We start from the raw sequence: 18,766 nt of genomic DNA on the forward strand, positions 1-18,766 counted from the left end.
CACGTATGTGTGCCTGTTGACCTCAAAGGTCAGAAGATGGTACACAGGAGACCCTTGAAACTGCTTGTCAGATAATCATGTGGTGCTGGGAACTGAAACTCTGCAAGAACAGCAAATAATCTTCACCACTGAACCATCTCTCCGGCCCTAGAGTAGCTGTTCTTGACCCTGCCCTGTTCTTTTAAAACGATATTTTAGGTATTTGTGTGTGAGTCTAGGCACAGGAATGGCTAAGTATACTTGTGGAGTCAAAGGACAACTGTGGAGGTTGGTTTTCTCCTTCGACCGTGTGTGAGTCCCTTTATCCATTGCACCATCTCACTGGCCCTTCCGCCATTTTTTTTTTTTTTTTAAGATTTATTTACTTATTTATTATGCACACAGCACTCTGCCTGCATGTTTGCCTGCAGGCCAGAAGAGGGCACCAGATCTCATTACAGATGATTGTGAGCCACCATGTGGTTGCTGGGAATTGAACTCAGGATGTCTGGAAGAGCAGCCAGTGCTCTAACCACTGAGCCATTTCTCCAGCCCTCTAGCCCCCCATCCCCTTCTTAAATTGCAACCTCCATGTCTTCCTATCCTATTCTTTAGTTTACTTTTTATCTTGGCTCTTATGATTACATAATATACATTATGAAGGGAAAAGAAATAAATTTTATGTGTATGTTATTTCTGTTCCCACGCATCCACTAACTAGAATAAAAGCTTCGCAAAAGCAAGAATTTGTATTTTCATTGATGCTTATTTTTGCTCTCTTTCTAGTATGTGTAATAGTGTCAAAACATAGTGGACTTAAAATATATGTTTAGGTAACTAGGAAAAATGTGAATGTTTCAGCAGAACTAAGCTGTCCTAACCTGTAAATTGTGTCCTCTCAATGACAGTACAGGTCTGTAGAAGAAATAGGCAATTTCTGCCCAGTGACCACCTAGCCATTAGCATGAATGGAGCACTGGGTTTGATCAATACTTACAAAACTAAATATTATGATATACAAGTGTGATCCCGACACACACACACACACACACACACACACACACACACACACACACACTAGAGGTAGATAGATATAGATAGACAAGAAACAAACTTTAAAGGTGGATGCTGCCTCCCAGGGAATGAGGAGTATCTGCTTGCACAGGCAAACACATACAAAGAAGAACAGAAACAAAGTAAAATCTAATACAGGATGTGACAGTTCATCTTGATTGTCAACTTGAGAGTATTTAGAATCCCCATGGAAACACACCTAAATGAAAGTATTTCCAGAAAGGTTTAACTAAAGAGGGAAGCTCCACCCTAAGGTGGGCTATGGCCTTGATCTCTCTTGGTTTTCTGTGCACATGAAGTGTAACCAGCTGCCTTGTGATTTCTATACCATGATAGATGGAACCCTTAAACTGTAAGCCAACCTAAACTAAACCTTCCTTACCAGAGCAACAAGAAAAGTAACCAGCATAGACAATAAACACCTTTCTAAAGTGTGTTACAAAAGCTCAGGTCCAGGTTAAGATCTATAAAGAGGGCTGGAGAGATGGCTCAGAGGTTAAGAGCACTGACTGCTCTTCCAGAGGTCCTGAGTTCAAATCCCAGCAACCACATGGTGGCTCACAACCATCTGTAGTGGGATCCGATGCCCTCTTCCGGTGTGTCTGAAGACAGCTACAGTGTACTTATATACATAAAATAAATAAATAAATCTTAAAAAAAAAGATCTATAAAGAAAAAAACCAGTCTAAGATATGTGTGAAATGTGTGATCTACTCTAGCCTTCCTGATCCTTCACACCTAAAACGTTCAAGTCCGTGATGCTAGTGAACACCTTTTGTCCCAGCACTTGGGAGACAGAGTCAAGTGAATCTCTGTGAGTTCAAGGCCAGCCTGACTTTTCGATCAAGTTCCAGGACAGGCACAGATATAGAAAGAAACCCTGTCTTGACAAATGAAACAACAACAGCAAAAAAAAAAAAAAATCCCCCAAACCTTTCAAAAAGCAGCTAGACTTGACTTGGTGTGGTAGTGCACACCTTTGATCCCAGCACTTGGGAGGCAGGGATAGGTGAATTCAGGCCAGCCTGGTCTGACTATGGAGTTCCAGGTCAGCCTGGGCTACAGAGAGAGCCTATCTCAATCACAAAACAAAACAAAAAGTTTCAAAAATTCCACACACCCAAACAAACACATGTCTACACATTGGGAAAGCATATATATATATACTTGAAAAGCAAGTTGCTTTGTGACTAAATAGAATTAATACTTTAGATCAAGAAGGAATGCCAGTGTTCTTGGAACAGAGTGTTGGTAGAGTCAGTGATCAGATACATGACAAGATCCAACAGTATGTACAGAAACTAGGAGGAAAGAAAGGGGGGGGGGAGAGAGAGAGAGAGAGAGAGAGAGAGAGAGAGAGAGAGAGAGAGAGAGAGAGAGGAGAGAGACGAGGGGAGAGACGGCGGGGAGCAAAAGATAGTGAGGACGAGGAAAAGGAGAAGGAAGGAGTGCTGTGGAGAGAACTCTAACCTTTAAGTCCTTACTGTGTGACTTGTAGAACAAAGGGAACTGAACTTTCCCCAGCATAGGGCACACAGGAGAGGAGCCTGTTGTTCATAGCTGCCCAACCACCCTTGAATGTTGCCTCTGTCAACTCTGGCTGCAAAGCAACAACAGAATAGCAGGGACCCAGCGTATGCTTTAATCCCAGCACTCAGGACACAGAGGCAGGCAAGTCTAGGACAACCTGATCTACAAAGTGAGAGGCAGACCAGTCAGAACAACGCAGTGAGACATTGTTTCAAAAACGAAAAATTAAATTTGGTCTTTCTGAGTCTTGCTTATTTCACTTATAAGATTTTCAGTTCTGTTTTATTGTGAATGTCATTAATTTCATTGTTCTTTATAGTGGAGTAAAAGTCTGTTATACAATATGTGTTACATTTTCCATATACTGGCTATTGAGAACAGTGCAGCAATAAGTGTGGATTCGTAAGGATCTCTGATATGCTGACGTACTATAGAATTCTTTAGGCTTATGTCCCAGGAGTGATGCAGCAGGCTCATGTAGTAGATCTATTTTTATATTTTTGGGGAACCTTCCTAGATTCCACAGTGCTGAATCACATTCCACCAGCATTTGTTGTACTTTTGCTTGCTTTCTGTCTCAAAACCATTTTAATTTACATTTTCCTGATAGCTAAGGTTGTTAAACATTTTCTCAAATATTTATTGGCCATTTACATTTCTTCTTTTAAGAATTGTCATTTTGGGGGGCTGGCTCAGCATTTGTAGCAGGAACACTGGGGCCACCTCTATGTAACTGCTGGGGGCCTCACATCCTCAAAAGCATCTCCTGCAGGAAGACATAATTGAGGACTGCCTGCGAGACCAAGGATTGCTGGTGCAGGTAATGCCGACCAATCAGGAACTGCTGTTTACGAACGATGCGTTCTTGGGACCAATGGGGAACAGGTGGAGGGTATTAAAGGAGCTTGCAGCAGTGCTCAGGTGAGCTGAGCACTCTCCTGCTGCTGGAGTCTGTGTCATTGACTCTGTGCTAACTCACCCCCAAGCCCCAAGGGCAGGTAGTAATCCAGGGCAGCAAGCACTGACTGCTCTTCCAGAGGTCCGAGTTCAATTCCCAGCAGCCACATCATGGTGGCTCATGACTCTCTGTATTGGGATCCGATGCCCTCTTCTGGTGTGTCTAAAGACAACTACAGTGTAAATAAATAATTAATTTTTTAAAAAATGTCATTTTGATTCTTCAGTCCATTTGTTGATTGTATGATTTGAGGTTTTGGTGATTACTTTTTACTATTCTTTTTTTTTTCTTTTTTTTTTTAATTGCATTTAGAAATCGTTTTATTTATTTATTTTTTTTATTAACTTGAGTATTTCTTATATACATTTCGAGTGTTATTCCCTTTCCCGGTTTCCGGGCAAACATCCCCCTCCCCCCTACCCTTCCTTATGGGTGTTCCCCTCCCCATCCTCCCCCCATTGCCGCCCTCCCCCCAACAGTCTAGTTCACTGGGGGTTCAGTCTTAGCAGGACCCAGGGCTTCCCCTTCCACTGGTGCTCTTACTAGGATATTCATTGCTACCTATGGGGTCAGAGTCCAGGGTCAGTCCATGTATAGTCTTTAGGTAGTGGCTTAGTCCCTGGAAGCTCTGGTTGCTTGGCATTGTTGTACTTTTGGGGTCTCGAGCCCCTTCAAGCTCTTCCAGTTCATTCTCTGATTCCTTCAATAGGGGACCTATTCTCAGTTCAGTGGTTTACTGCTGGCATTCGCCTCTGTATTTGCTGTATTCTGGCTGTGTCTCTCAGGAGCGAGTCTTTTTACTATTCTTAATAGGCTCTAGATATTAATCTGATAGATATTAATTAATTAGATATATACATAGCAAATATTTCCTTCCATCTGTCAGGCTGTCTCTTTGCTGACAATTGTCTCCTAGGTTATGCAGTTGCTTTTTTTTTTCTTCTTCTTCTTCTTTTTTCAGAGCTGGGGACCGAACCCAGGGCCTTGCACTTGCTAGGCAAGTGCTCTACCACTGAGCTAAATCCCCAACCCCTACTCATTTTTTTCAAATTTAGAGTCAGTGTCTCACTGAGTTGCCTAGGCTAGTCTGGAATTCAGTGTATAAACCAGGCAGGCTTTGAACTCCTCATTCTCCTGCCTCAGCCTCTGGAGCAACTGGTATTACAGGTCTTTGCCAGCAGAACGGTCACTTGTTTGTTTATTTATATCTGTTTTGGGATCGGGCCTCATTATTTTAGGTTAGCTTCAAACTATACAGCTAAAAGGATGGCCTTGAACTTGATGCTTTTGCTTCCATCCCCCACGTACCAGATCTAAAGGCAGGCAGGTCCATGTGTGGCTCGTCTTACCTAGCGCGTTCTGGCCCACTCTGTCAGCAGCACTACATCCCCAGCCCACATCTACTCACTTTTACAAACGTCATTAATTTGTTTTGTGTGTATATGAGAATGAGCATGTGTTTAAGCATTCATGGGTACACATGTACCATTTAGAACATGTGAAAGTCCATTTCTGTTGTGTAGATCCCACAGATCAAACTTGGGTCATCAGGCTAGGCAGCAAGCACTTTTACACACTACACAGTCTCAGTGACCCACCGGCCCCTATAGTTTTTAACTGTGAAATTCAATGGTAGGATACAGAAGAGAAAAAATCTGACAAACGGGCATTTGTGTGGCCCGTTACATGACATTGCATTTGATCCATATATCAACTCTAAATGAGGTTACTGTACCTCTGTGTGAGCATGTGGATTTTGATGTGTGTGTGCTCATACGTGCTGGGGCACATGTGTGTGGGGAAATCAAAGGACAGCTTTGGGAATTGTTCTTCCTCAGGAGCTGTCCACTCTTTTGTTGGAGACAAAGTCTCTCACTGGCCTGAGACTTGATGATTAGTCTAAAGTGGCGGTCCTGAGAAGCAGCTCTGCCAGGATTACAAGAGTTTGCCACGCCGGTTGTGGTGGCGCACACCGGTAGGATTTGCTGAAGGAGGCAGAGGCAGGGGATCACGAGTTCGAGGCCAGCCTGGGCTACACAAGAGTTTGCCACAACTGGCTGGTGGCATCGCCATTGTCCCACAGCACTTACTTTACTGCCTGAGCTGTCTCCCCCACCCAGACTCGTATTTTATTTTATTGGTTTTTCAAGACAAGTTTTCTCTGTGTAGCCCTGGCTGTCCTGGAACTCACTCTCAAGGTGACCTCCAACTCACAGAGATGTGCCTGCCTCTGCCTCCTGAGTCAGTGGGATTAAAGGTGTGTGATACCACACCTTGCTTAGATTCATATCTTTTAAATTAAAAAAATAAATTAAATTGTACATAAGAGGGCTGGAGGGATGGCTCAGTGGTTAAGAGCACTGACTGCTCTTCCAGAGGTCCTGAGTTCAATTCCCAGCAATCACATAGTGGCTCATGACCATCTGTATCGGGGTCCAATGCTCTCTTCTGGTGTCTGAAGACAGCAACAGTGTACTCATAAATAAAATAAAATCTTTTTAAAAAAAATTGTACATAAGAGGCCACTACTATTCTGTAGGCTGACAAAAAGATTGCTGTAAGTCTAAGTCTAGCCTGAGCTACACTATGAATTCCTGGACAACCTGAGTAACTACCCCCACCCTCATTCCTGTTTCAAAAAAAATTCATAGGTGAGGGAACTGAGGCCCAGAGGTCACTTATCTCAGAGTCAAACTACTAATTTGTGAGTAGGGTAGTCAGAATCAAACCCAACCTCTCTCTACCTGGGAACTAGAATATCACAAAGGCCCTGTGTTTTCTTACCTGTTTGGGTAACAGGCTTATTTTCTCATAAACATACCAGGCCTCCGGTGATTTTCACATCCCCGTTTACTGGGTAGTAATATATCAGAATCAGATACAGATATATCCCTGCCAGCTTCCCGGGGAGCAAATCTAACCCCACCATCCCTGAGTCCCATCTTTGTCAGGCCGCAACTCCATAAGAGCAAAGACCCCCTGTCTTTCCATCCCCACTTCCGGTCCCTAGCACAGGGCCTGCTGCATGTCGAGTGAATAACGAAGTCAGAAACAGACTCTAAAACGTGAGATGAGACAATCTGTGATGAGCTCGAGGGAAGCTGGGATAAATATTTTAAAGGGCAGCATTTAGTTTGAGGAAAAAGCAAAGCAAGGGGGAGATAGCCAGGAAGGGAATGAGAGGGTGCGAGATAGGAGAACTCAGCACAAACATCCAAGATGAAAATAGCCTCCCAGCACTGTCCTCTTAAAATTGCTTTCTATATTGGAGCCTAAGTGACAAGTGAGATCGCCTCTGTAATTTCCCATGTGTTCAGCTTAATGAATTTCCGGCAAATGGTTTCAGGATTGGAAGGCCAATTTGGACAGTGTGGGGGTGGGGGTAACGAGAAAGTGAGGGGTATGAAAATAGACTAACAAATTGAGTCTAGCAAGTAAATGAAGGGGTGATGGGAGACATGTGAGGGGGGAGCCGAGTTCTGGAGCTTGCTCAACTGTGTTCCCTTACATGCAACAGAAAGAGAGCCCTAAGTCCCAGGCTGTCTTGTGACTTTTTGGGTTTTGTTTGGTTTTGTTTGTTCTTTGAGACATGGTTTCTCTGTGTTGGCTGTCCTGGACTTTGTAGATCAGGCTGACCTTGAACTCACAGAGATCTGCCTGCCTCTGCCTGGGGTCAAAGGCTGCCTTGTGACTATTATTAGCACCTCACCATCTTTTTATTGAAAAAGCTATATTTGTTTATATGGAGTTCATTGCCATAATAATTTAATTTTAAACATTGGAGAGAGAAAAGAGACGTTGGCTCTTTTAAGTCCTACATGGTTTGTATGTAGTAAGTACATCAAACATGATGAATGGAGCCATCCTAAGACGCTGAGTTAGGGAGTGAAAGGATGGGGCAGCGGAACTCTTCCAATCTGCTATGCGACTGGACCACATGCCTTCTGTTTCCCCAGAGACTGAGGAAGAAATGCGGCAAAGCAACAGTACATATAGGAAAAAGTCCTCTCTAGTCCTTAAATTTGGCAAAAAACAAAACACATTAGCAGCTTATAATCATAAGCAGGAGTGCAGATTTTTCCAGTCCCCAAGTATTTTTTTTTTCAAATTTATTTTCCATATATGGGTTTTTTGACTTTATGTCTGTATACCACTCGCATGCCTTGTGACCTCAGAGGTCAGAAGAGGGCAGCAGATCCCCTCAGACTGTAGCTGGGCCATGTGGGTGCTGAGAATGTAACCTGGGTCTTCTGGAAGAGCAGCCAGTGCTCTTAACTTCTGGGCCATCTCTCAGGCCCTTGGTATTCTTTTCTTTGTTATCTTAATATCTTTACTGATTTAAAGTATACTGTCATCCACAGTGGTACACACCTATAACTCCAAAAGTTATTGTGAGATGATCACCAATAGTTCAAGGCCAGCCTGAGCTACATAGTAAATTCAAGGTTAGACTAAGCTGTGATGCCCTGTGTCAAGAGAGAGAGAGAGAGAGAGAGAGAGAGAGAGAGAGAGAGAGAACACATGCCTTTAATCCCAGTCAGCACATAGGAGGCAGAGGCACACAGATCTCTGGGTTCAAGGCCAGCCTGGTCTACATAGGGAATTATGGGACAGCCAGGGCTACACAAAGAAACTTTGTCTTAAAAAACAAAACAGGGGGCTGGAGAGATGGCTCAGCGGTTAAGAGCACCCTACTGCTCTTCCAGAGGTCATGAGTTCAAATCCCAGCAACCACATGGTGGCTCACAACCATCTGTAAAGAGATCTGATGCCCTCTTCTGGTGTGTCTGAAGACAGCTACAGTGTACTTATATATAATAAATGAATAAATCTTTAAAAAAAAAAAAAGGAAGGAAGGAAGGAAGAGGGAAGAGAAATGCTGAACAGTTAAGAGCCCTTCCTGCTCTTCTAGAGGACCTGGGTTCTATTCCCAGCACCCTTTAATCCCAGCACTCAGGAGGAAGAGACCAGTGGAGCTTTACCACATCAAGGTGAACGTTGTGAACACAGGTGCCACTGAACTTGGCTGCTAGTCAAGCCAAGCAGCCATACCATTTTACATAGCTACCAGAAGCACTGGAGGGCTTTAATCTCTCTGCATTCTTGCCAATCTAGCTCTGTGTTTGAGACATAATGAGGCCACACAGAACCCCTATCTAACTAGCTCTGTGTTTGAGACATAATGTGGCCACACAGAACCCCTATCTAACTAGATGAAAGGCTGTCCTGTAAACACTTAGGGTCAGTGAGAGAATCGGCCATCTCTAGAACTCTCCCGGTCATGCCAGCTGCTAAAACCTTTATGTGTAACATGTGATCTTCCCACCAGACTGGAAGCATTGGGCAAACAGAAATCTCTATCTCTCTGACTCTATGACCTTATCTGCATCTGTCGAATGATTAACCGAACAATTACTTAGTATTTTTCTGCTGATGGTCCCTGTTGAGGTAGAAGAGGAAAAGAGTAGCATGAATGGCAAAGGGGACCAAGGAAGAAACAAGGACGAGTGGGTAGAGAGAAGAGAAGGAGGAGATGAGGAAGAAGCAAGAAGCTACCGGATCCTCCTGGGCCCCTTCAGGGTTTGACCCCTGCTGAAGCCTTGCTGACGCATGTGGAAGCCTTTTGTTCCTAACAAAGGAACGTCCTGGTACTGGACATGCCTGAGTGGTACACCTGAGCAATAATCAGTTCCTGTCTTTTCTTTCTCTTTCTTTGCTCCTGAAGGCATAAGCCAGTTTCCACTGTGCTTCCTGGAATTTTCTATCCAGTGAACTTGGGGTATGTATTCGGTGAATCAAATAAAAGACTTGGCATTCTCATAACACTAATGACACCAGTAGGTGTTTTTTCTTTTTTTCCGAACCCAGGGCCTTGCACTTGCTAGGCAAGCGCTCTACCACTGAGCTAAATCCCCAACCCCACGTGTTTTTTCTTAAACCTTGCAAGCCTATGCCTGGTTCTTGGTACCATGGTGGTGTGGCTCCTCCGGACTGGACTCCTATTCTATGGGCCATCATCCCTTGCTTTCCAACTACTCACAGTGCTGGTCTGGATGTACTCCTTCTTAGGCTACATAATGAGTTCGTGGCCCAGCTGAGCTACATAGCAAGGCCTCAAAGATCGGGGAGTTAATTCTCAGCACTGTGAAAAAGAGAACTGTTTCTTCCTTATTTTATTATGATCCCTATAGTCTTGTCTCTGAAGGTATAAGAGACAAAAATAAAGGAAAACATTGGTAATACATGTAACAGCAAAAAACCTACATATACATAAATCAACATTTCCATGACATAAGCGGATGCGTATTGTTTGTTTGATTTTAATTTTTCGAGGCAGGGATTTTTCTGCCTAGCCCTGTCTTTCTGGGAACTAGCTCTGCAGACCAGGCTGGCCTTGAACTCACAGAGATCTATCTACTCTTGTGTGCTAGGATTAAAGAAGTGCACTGCTGGGGTTGGGGATTTAGCTCAGTGGTAGAGCGCTTGCCTAGGAAGCGCAAGGCCCTGGGTTCGGTCCCCAGCTCCGAAAAATAGAACCAAAAAAAAAAAAAAAAGTGCACTGCCACCAGTTGGCTGGATGTGCCTTTTTAAAGTTTTTTTTTTTTTTTTTTTCTTTTTTTCGGAGCTGGGGACCCAACCCAGGGCCTTGCGCTCGCTAGGCAAGCGCTCTACCGCTGAGCTAAATTCCCAACCCCCTGGATGTGCCTTTTTAAAGGCAGACTATGGATTTTTTTTTTTTTTACTATGAAATAAATCATAATCCAGATTTTCCCCCATAGGACACTAAATGGGGTATCCCTTTTTTTTTTTTTTTTTTTTTTTTCCGGAGCTGGGGACCGAACCCAGGGCCTTGCACTTCCTAGGCAAGCGCTCTACCACTGAGCTAAATCCCCAGCCCCTTAAATGGGGTATCCCTAAAAAGAAGTCGACTACCTTTCTACTATGACATTAGAACAGGGCTCACCACAAAGCCATGCTCACAATGACTCTTTCTTTTACACAATTCTTGCCTTCTACTTCTACCTAGACTAAGTTGTGAATACAATCGGCACCAGGTGATTGGTCTCTTTCTCCCCAAAGACCCTCACATCTCCCTGTGTTCAATTACTTCCTGCCTCCTCTTGAAGTCACTCATACATCTATGCACACACACTCTACCCTCCTCTTTCCCTCTTATGAACTCTGCAGGTAGTCCTGCCTTCTCTACTCTGTGGGTTTGGAAGGGAAGACAGAAAAATATACGAGCCCATGCACTTCCTTCTTTAGCAGAGCTCTGCAGAACAATTACCCAGCCAATCTGTCAGGTTTAACAGGTTTCATAAACCTTCCTTTTACGAATATATACTGTGACCTCTGGATGCTGCATTGATTATGACAGAGCCCCTGCCCTCCAACCCAGCACTGACCATGTGACCTTTTAAATTACAGTATTTATGTAAGCCTTTCCCTAGCCAGGGGCAGTATCCAAGTCCATCAGACCTGGGGAGGAGGACTGGGGATTGCTATTTTTCCTGTAGTTTTTTGGCTCCATAGCCTAGAGTCTCTTGTCGGAATCAATTTGGAGCAATATGCGTTTCCAAAGGGGTGTGCTAGGACTGTGATGCACAGGACCCCTGCCGCCACCCCTGCCCCTTCACTATGAAGGAACTGAGGAAATAGATAATAAATCGTGTTGGCAGATGCCAAGGACAGCGGCTGATTCCAGGAGGCTTGCCTGACTATTATTGACAGGTGTAATAACATCAGCATCTCGCTAGGAAAGGAGGATAGGTTGGAAGACAGAAAGCAAAATTTGAAGGAGTTACAAAGTAGATTCAGAAATTACGATCGATCGGTGGTCCTCGCTCCTCTGGGCCCTGGCCAGCATCACCAATTGTTCAACAGGATAGAAGCATAAATCCCTACAGGGTTAAGGCAATGTTAGTGTTCAGAAGAAATCCTGGTAACAGCGAAGCGTGTATTCAGACCAAGGACATGGCCTTCTTTAGCTGACTGTGCCACTGGAGCAGCCTAAACCAGGCAGAGAAAGCCAGTCTTAGCTGCTGCCACTCTGTCAAGGATTTTTTTTTTTTTTTTTTTTGGTTCTTTTTTTTTTTCCGGAGCTGGGGACCGAACCCAGGGCCTTGCGCTTCCTAGGCAAGCGCTCTACCACTGAGCTAAATCCCCAACCCCTCAGTCAAGGATTTTAATGAAGGACATTAGGGATGTGGTCTGCAGGGTTAGACTACAGCATTGACCGGCCCAATCTAATGAACATCTAGGAAAGGTTCAGAACACATGACCAAGCGACCCTCGTGTGTGGGAGTTCCATTAACCAACTAACAAGATGAAAGCTGGAAAGATCTGCACTTGGAGGCTCATAAAGCATGCTCTAGACCTGCAGAAACCGCTACCGGAAACGCTAGTTAGGCAGTCGGCCTGGCTACCATTAGGACACAAGGACCTTTGAATTTTGCAGCTGCAAACCCAGGGCTCATACACTTAAGGAATTGGAGGAGGGGGCCAGGAAATGTAGCCTTTGTGCGAAGACTAACCAATTCTCAAACCCAGGTCAGTTCAAATGGGGATCTCCTTGTCCTCCCTCGTCAGACGGGTCTGGTCCCGCCTTTCTTGGGCGGGACTCATCGCCCCGCCCTGCAACCGCCCCAGGGCGGGGCTCCGGCTTGGTCCGGGCTTCCCTTTCCACCGCGGCCTCTGCCCGGGCTGCTGTGTCCTGCGGAGCTCCGAGCACGTGCAGGTGAGTGAGGTTCCAAGGAGCAAGGGGTCTGGAGGTTTTACTGGCTTAGGCGAGAAGCGTGGTAAAAAGGTTCCTTCCTAGGCAGGGAAATAAACTGGGGTTTGTTTATTATTACCTCCGGCTTTGGAGGTCACCTTGAAGGGACTAGCTCGAAGAGTCACCTCCAATGAGGTGCGGTCCCTATCCAGTTAGGGAGTCACCTGGAATCCGGCTCAGTTTAGCATTTCCAGAACCCGGAACTGGTACAAAAAAAAAAAAAGGTTTGTGAGGAACACGTGTCCGCGGAGAACCTGGTCTGCTTCAGCCCACGCCCTGAAAGGGTTTTTAGACCAGAACAATGAGGCCTGTATTCATTTTCCTGTTGCTTTAAATTGGTTGGAATTGGTTAGAAGTTAAGTTTGGGCTTGGATAACTGGCCCTTAGATATGTTTAAATGGTATGTAAATCGCCAGCCACTGAGGGCCTTAGAACAAGTCCTCCCACACTACGTCTATATTCAATTACTATTCGAAGTGTTAACTTTTATTGTCTTTAAAAATGTCCTGTATTCAAGTCGCCTCTCTAGATTCAGACAGCACTCTGAGTAACTTCCGCTTCTAAATCACCGGTGCGCCTCCCACCCCCACTATCTTTACTAAGGTGCCATTTTGTTGTTAAACTGAGTGTACACTGTATATCATATATCCTGTGGGGTTTTTTCTTTTTATTTATTTATTTATTTATTTTTTGTTACGTTTGGCTTTTTGAGAAGTGCAGGATGGCTGGTTCTCTCTTTTTTTTTTTAAAGATTTACTTAAGTACACTAGTCTTCAGACACACCAGAAGAGGGCATCAGATCCCATTACAGATGGTTGTGAGCTACCACGTGGTTGCTGGGTTTTGAACTCAGGACCTCTGGAAGAGCAGTCAGTGTTCTTTTAACCACTATCTCTCCAGACCCTGAAGGCAGTGGCTTGGCTTGGCTTCCTACAGCTTAAGATTCCAGGGTTCAGCCACCAGATCGCGGTGCACTGTGGTCCTTCTACCTGATATACAGGGATACTGTTTCCTGCCATTCCACACATGAGAACTCCAGGTAGTAGACTTGGTTAATGGAATGGTTATTTGGGAGTAGAGTTCCAAAAGTTAAGCTGTTTCTCCACTGTTTCTTGGACTCAGCCCAACAAAATGAAGGGGATTTGAGGGCCAGAGATGGGTTCTGTTTTTTTAAACTGTGCGGGTGTTGACTGACTCTAATCTAGGATGTTTTGATTTCATAGTGCCCAGCTGCCAGTTTGAGGAGATGCTTGCCCTGGTAAGTACAGTTCAGCTAGTTCTCTTTTGCCCCAGCTGTAGGCAGCTACCTAGGTTTCCTTGTACCTAGGCAAGTGTTACACGGCTGGGAGAAAAGCAGCCAATAGCTGGTTGGCATTCTGGGCCTGGTTCATGCCAACTCTGTTGTTAACTATACCAGGATGTCAGCATAGTTGCTTACCCATGAAGAGTAAGTTCTGCAGGAAGAAACCTAAACTCCTACATGGAGGTTAGTTGCTTAAATCACAACTTGGAAATGGAACTGAGTAAGAGCCAGTGAGGGATATAAATAGGAGAAAAAATCAAGGTTTATACCTGTGAATGGTTGGAAGTGGGCCTGAGGCAGTGAAGGGAGTTATTGGACTGCACTTTGATTAAAAATATATCATTTCCTCTCTCCACAATAATAAAAGCTAAATCATGATCCCCTTTAGTGAGCTCCCTGTTGGGAATATTGAGTCTGGTGTTGTAGTATGCAGGACCCCTTCAGATTGTCCAGGCAACCTAGGTGCCCAATTTCAAAAATATTAGTATTCTGATTTCTGTCTCGATAAATATGCATATTGATTGATCATGGGGTTCTGAGAACTGGCTTAGGTCAAACAGAACTGTGAACCGTTAGGTTCCCCCTTTATTACTAGAATGCTGATTTTACCTCAGTTTTAGGCAAGCAGTGGTCACTCAAGATGAATCTAGTGATTATCTGAGAGAGCCAACACAGTTAACACCCTGGTTTCCACAGGAAGACACGATCTTTATGTAATAAGACTCACCTATCCTGAAGGGTTGGTAGCGTCCTCTGATGCACCACCTGTGCCCCTACCTTTTCTCTTCCCTGTGGGCATGGGTCTTTGCCAGGCTGCCTTAGCACCTACCTTGTGAAGTTCCATGACCCAGCGGGATACCCCTGAAGCTGGGTGGATGCTGGGGACAGTTGTAGCCAAGCTATGCACAGGCCACCTTGACCAATTTCCAGAACTCTTACCCTACATCCTGGGTGACTTGAGAGGAACCATGAAAATAAATCTTTACCAGGCACCCGAGGTTAAGCACATTCCATGGGGTCGGTAGAATTTATCAGTTCTGCTGACAGGAGTCCATTCCTAATTTTCTATCACTCCCTCTACCTGCTCTTGGATTCATGCCCATAATTGCTTTGTTACTACTATTTTCTTTTTTTTTCTTTTTTTTTTTTTTCAGAGCTGGGGATCGAACCCAGGGCCTTGCGCTTGCTAGGCAAGCACTCTACCGCTGAGCTAAATCCCCAACCCCTACTACTATTTTCTAATAGCACCAGCTTAGCTCTGAAAATACCCTCCAAATAGGCCACTGACCCTGCCTTACTTAGCCTCTGGTGCACTAGCATTGACATAACTTTCTAGGTATCTGTCTATTTTGTCCCTCAAATTCTTATTCCTCACCTGACATCGATCCCACTTCTAGCAACTTAGAATATTTGCTATTTAAACCATATGTCTAAACTCGGATCAACTCCCCACCTGCTGTCGTGTACCCAGAATAAGGCTGTCCCCTATCTTTGCTCTTAACTGATTCATCTCTCAGGGAAGATGTGTGGGACCCAGGGAAGGACTGAATTGGTTAATTACAAGTTTAAGAATGTTGTGCACTGTTCAGGTGCTGTAAGTTGCTAAAGCTTGCTTTTTTTTTTTTTAGGATGCCTTGAAAGTAGGGTGGTCTTCACCAGGCTAAAAGAATGATTGGGGATTTAGCTCAGCGGTAGAGCGCCTGCCTAGCAAGAGGAAGGCCCTGGAAGGCCCTGGGTTCGGTCCCCAGCTCCGGAAAAGAAAAGAAAACAAAACAAAACAAAAAAGAATGATCCACAGCAGGGTGCTGTGGTTCTCAGGTGAGTGTCTATTCTAGCATTGACTGCTTCCTCTGCCAGGCCTGTGGACTACTTTGTATGTATCAGGAAACAATTGGGAAACAAGTTCACTCTTGCCACTTACTGTAGAACTTTGGGGGGGTTTTTGTTTTGTTTGTTTGAAAGTAGCATAAAATATTTTTGTGTCTGCCATTCCAACTAAGGAATGACTTGTAGGAATATTCTATGTCTTAGATAACAATGTATCTTGTTTCTGTTCACTGCTAAGTGTCTAAGTTTGGTTCCTGCCAAAGGGCAGAGGCTGTTGGACAAAGCTGAGAGCATAGAGACTTCTGTGATTTCTGTATTCATGTCAGCTACCTGGGGTGGTCCTGGGATGCATGAGATGGGAAGGGAGAGGGATTTCTGGAACAGTCCAGCAGTTGTCAGCTGCCCAGGCTGTGTGGTGCCTGTGATTGTGTTACACTGTTGGAAGAGCAAAGGCTGCTTTAGAAGGGTTGGCTCCAAGCACTGTTTTGGTGTTTGGTGCTGAGTACCTTCAGGCAGTGTATTGCATCCCTGAGAGTGGAATGACTCCTTGTGGAGTTGGTCCTAGTCTAGGTGCGAACAATTTTCATGTTAACAGACAAAAGAATTGGGACAGGGACAAAGCTGTGTGTTTATAGGACACTTGCCTCACATGTACTAAGCCGTGAACCTTACTGACAGTGTGTCACCTTTTCCTCCTTATTCTAGAGCTGAATGAGATCTGCGTCCATCCAGGACTTCAGGTTTCTGACTACACCGGGTTTTGAGTAATGTATGTGGTCTCTGATGTAGAGGTACTTCAGTTCAGATGGGGGAAGTTAAGTTTGCCTTAGAGGGTTACAGAACTGATGAAATTCCAGAGAATGAAGTCCAGCTATGCTTTGGCAGATGGGACAGCTCACACCCACGACCTCTGAGTTACATACATCTCCAGCTATAATTTGGGGGGGGGGCTAGATGATATCTGTGTACTACATATGGCTAGCTACTTGCTAATTAAAAAGTAAGTGGTTTTCAGACATATCTAGTTGGATGGTAGCCATCTTAGAATGTTCCAGAAAGTTTAGGATACTGCTTTGTAAAAGCAAAGGTTTATAAAGACTTTTTAAATTTATTTTTATTATTTATTTATTTATTTTTTAATATTTTTTATTTTTATTTTTTATCCCTATAGTAAATGTTGTTAGTACTGTCTTTGGCTTTTGCAACTATGTTGCTTCTGTGTGTGAAAAGTAATGTATCGGCAAATGAACATGGCTATATTCCAATAAAACATAACTGATGAACACTGACATTGGGATTTCATTGGCAATTTCAGAGTCAACGTTCCCAAATGTTTGAAAGCTTAAGATCTTCCCAAGGCACATTGACAAAGAGATAGCAGGATAAGGATTAGTAACATTTCTGACCTTGAGGATTGAACAGCATTAGTCAGGTATCAATATGTATCTTCACAGTTTTCTCTACATATAATTCTCCTGGGTCAGCCTTCCAAGTACTCGATTCATGAACCACTTGCTAAGCTTTCATTGGTGTTCCTTATTGTAGAAGGATAAGGTGACTAAATTATCCTGAAGAATCCGAATCATACTTATTTCTTACCTCTGGGCTTATATGGCTTCCATCATAGTTGTTCTCTCCATTTGTAATGGGCTTAAAGCAAAATTTAAACATGTGTATGCCCCTAGAGGGCAGCAGAGGACTTTTAATCTGCGGGAATGGGTGCTGAGAACTTGGTGCTCTAGAGGACCAGCAAGGTAACCACTGAGCCATCTGTCCAGATCCAACACTTTTTCACATGGGTCCTCATATGTTTGGTTGGCCTCGTACCTAAACCGCCTCCATCCCTGAAGTGCTGGAATAAGTAAAGACCATCACATCTGGCAGATCCTGCAGCCTGTCTCCTGTCATGGGATTACAGGTGCCACATCTGGTTGATCGCCATTTTGGAGACAGTCTTGTATAACCACTACTGGCCTTAAACTTCACAGAACAGTAACCTTACTGTGTCTTGAAAGCATTCTGGTACCTGCAAGTTGCCACCATGCCCTTCCTGCAGCAATTTTAATTTTGTACTTTGATTTTGAGTGGGAATGCATATGCTGCTCACAACACTAGTGGGCGTCCGAGGGCACCACTGAGTTCACCCTCTTTCTTCCATGTGAGTCCTGGGAATCCAACTAAGCTGTGGGCTTGGCAGGAGGCAGCTTTATCCATTAAGCCTTCTACAGAAGTTTGGCTCTTGGACTGTTCAGGTTGCCTTCCTGGCCATGGGTAGGCATGCTTACAGCTTGGTTGTCTGTGATCTTGAAAGAAGATAATACTGTGGCTATTAATGCATGGATTCCCTGTCCTGGGGGTTTCAATGCCATAGATAATGCAACTAAAGTAATTTAATGGGATTTACTAATTGATAAATGGAGTTAATTAGTCACTACTTATCCCAGTTGTCCTTTAGGTCCTGCTAAATTCAAGTTGAATCATTAAAGCATTCAAAACAACTTACACTGTTTTATTATTTTGTGGGGGAAAGTTGAGGAGACAGTTTATCAGTTAAAGGGCCTGCTTGCTCTTCCAGAGGACCCTAGGGTTCAATGCCAACCATCCACAGGGTAGATCACAATCATCTTTAACTAAAGACCCAGGGGATCTGATGAGTGTTCCTGGTGCCTATGAGGTTGAGAGATGCCCTAGAACTGAAGGTTAAACTGGGATGTGAGTCACTGTGGGTGCTCAGAACTAAACCTGGGTACTGAAGAAGGGCAACAGGTAGTGTTGGCAAATTGCTCTGAACATGTTTTATGTCCCACATCTGTATACATTAAAGGGAACAAGTTAAGAATAAGTAGGCATGGGGTTGGGGATTTAGCTCAGTGGTAGATAGAGCACTTGCCTAGCAAGCGTAAGGCCCTGGGTTCAGTCCCCAGCTCCGAAAAAAAAGTAGGCGACTAGTGCAGCCATTAATAATGGCCATTCATTACTTTGACACAGTTTAAACTTTTTTTTTAATTTTTATTTAATGTATATTACAGATGGTTGTGAGCCACCACGTGGTTGCTGGGATTTGAACTCAGGACCTCTGGAAGAGCTATCAGTGCTCTTAACCACTGAGCCATCTCTCCAGCCCTAGACACGGTTTAAACAAGTGACATCTTTCTTGAAATGTTGGGCCAAGTCTCGATTACAATTAGAAAAAACCCAGAGGGATAAATTCTAGAGATCCCAGTGGGACACAAAAAAAGCCTCTCTAGCCCCTAGGAATCTGCACAGAAGGAAAGGGCAGGTGAGAGCAACTAATTAAGGACTTGAAAAGAGTGGAAATGAC

General features: G+C 44.2%; 1 protein-coding gene, 1 long non-coding RNA gene and 2 other non-coding genes across 5 annotated transcripts in view; all 4 read left to right on the forward strand.

The window, feature by feature from the left end:
• The first annotated feature begins 12,160 nt into the window (after nt 1-12,160).
• The window catches only part of Matr3 (matrin 3), a 46,232-nt gene continuing 39,626 nt past the window's right edge, over nt 12,161-18,766 (forward strand). The window contains exons 1-4 of one of the 2 annotated variants that reach the window (XM_017600886.3): nt 12,161-12,278; nt 13,538-13,572; nt 15,246-15,435; nt 16,150-16,213. The gene's annotated coding sequence lies outside the window, so the exon portion shown is untranslated. The remainder of the gene's footprint in view (nt 12,279-13,537; nt 13,573-15,245; nt 15,436-16,149; nt 16,214-18,766) is intronic. The other variant, XM_063277180.1, reaches the window with a different exon arrangement.
• Mir1949 (microRNA 1949) lies at nt 13,659-13,755 on the forward strand. The gene has a single exon (NR_037361.1). It is a non-coding gene; the product is annotated as a microRNA 1949 (primary transcript).
• Nucleotides 15,829-16,025, forward strand: Snora74a (small nucleolar RNA, H/ACA box 74A). The gene has a single exon (XR_005496537.1). It is a non-coding gene; the product is annotated as a small nucleolar RNA SNORA74 (small nucleolar RNA).
• Snhg4 (small nucleolar RNA host gene 4 (non-protein coding)) lies at nt 16,497-16,733 on the forward strand. The gene has a single exon (NR_038078.1). It is a non-coding gene; the product is annotated as a small nucleolar RNA host gene 4 (non-protein coding) (long non-coding RNA).

This window comes from Rattus norvegicus, chromosome 18 (genome assembly GCF_036323735.1).
Source record: "Rattus norvegicus strain BN/NHsdMcwi chromosome 18, GRCr8, whole genome shotgun sequence".
NCBI classification, from domain to species: Eukaryota; Metazoa; Chordata; class Mammalia; order Rodentia; family Muridae; genus Rattus; species Rattus norvegicus.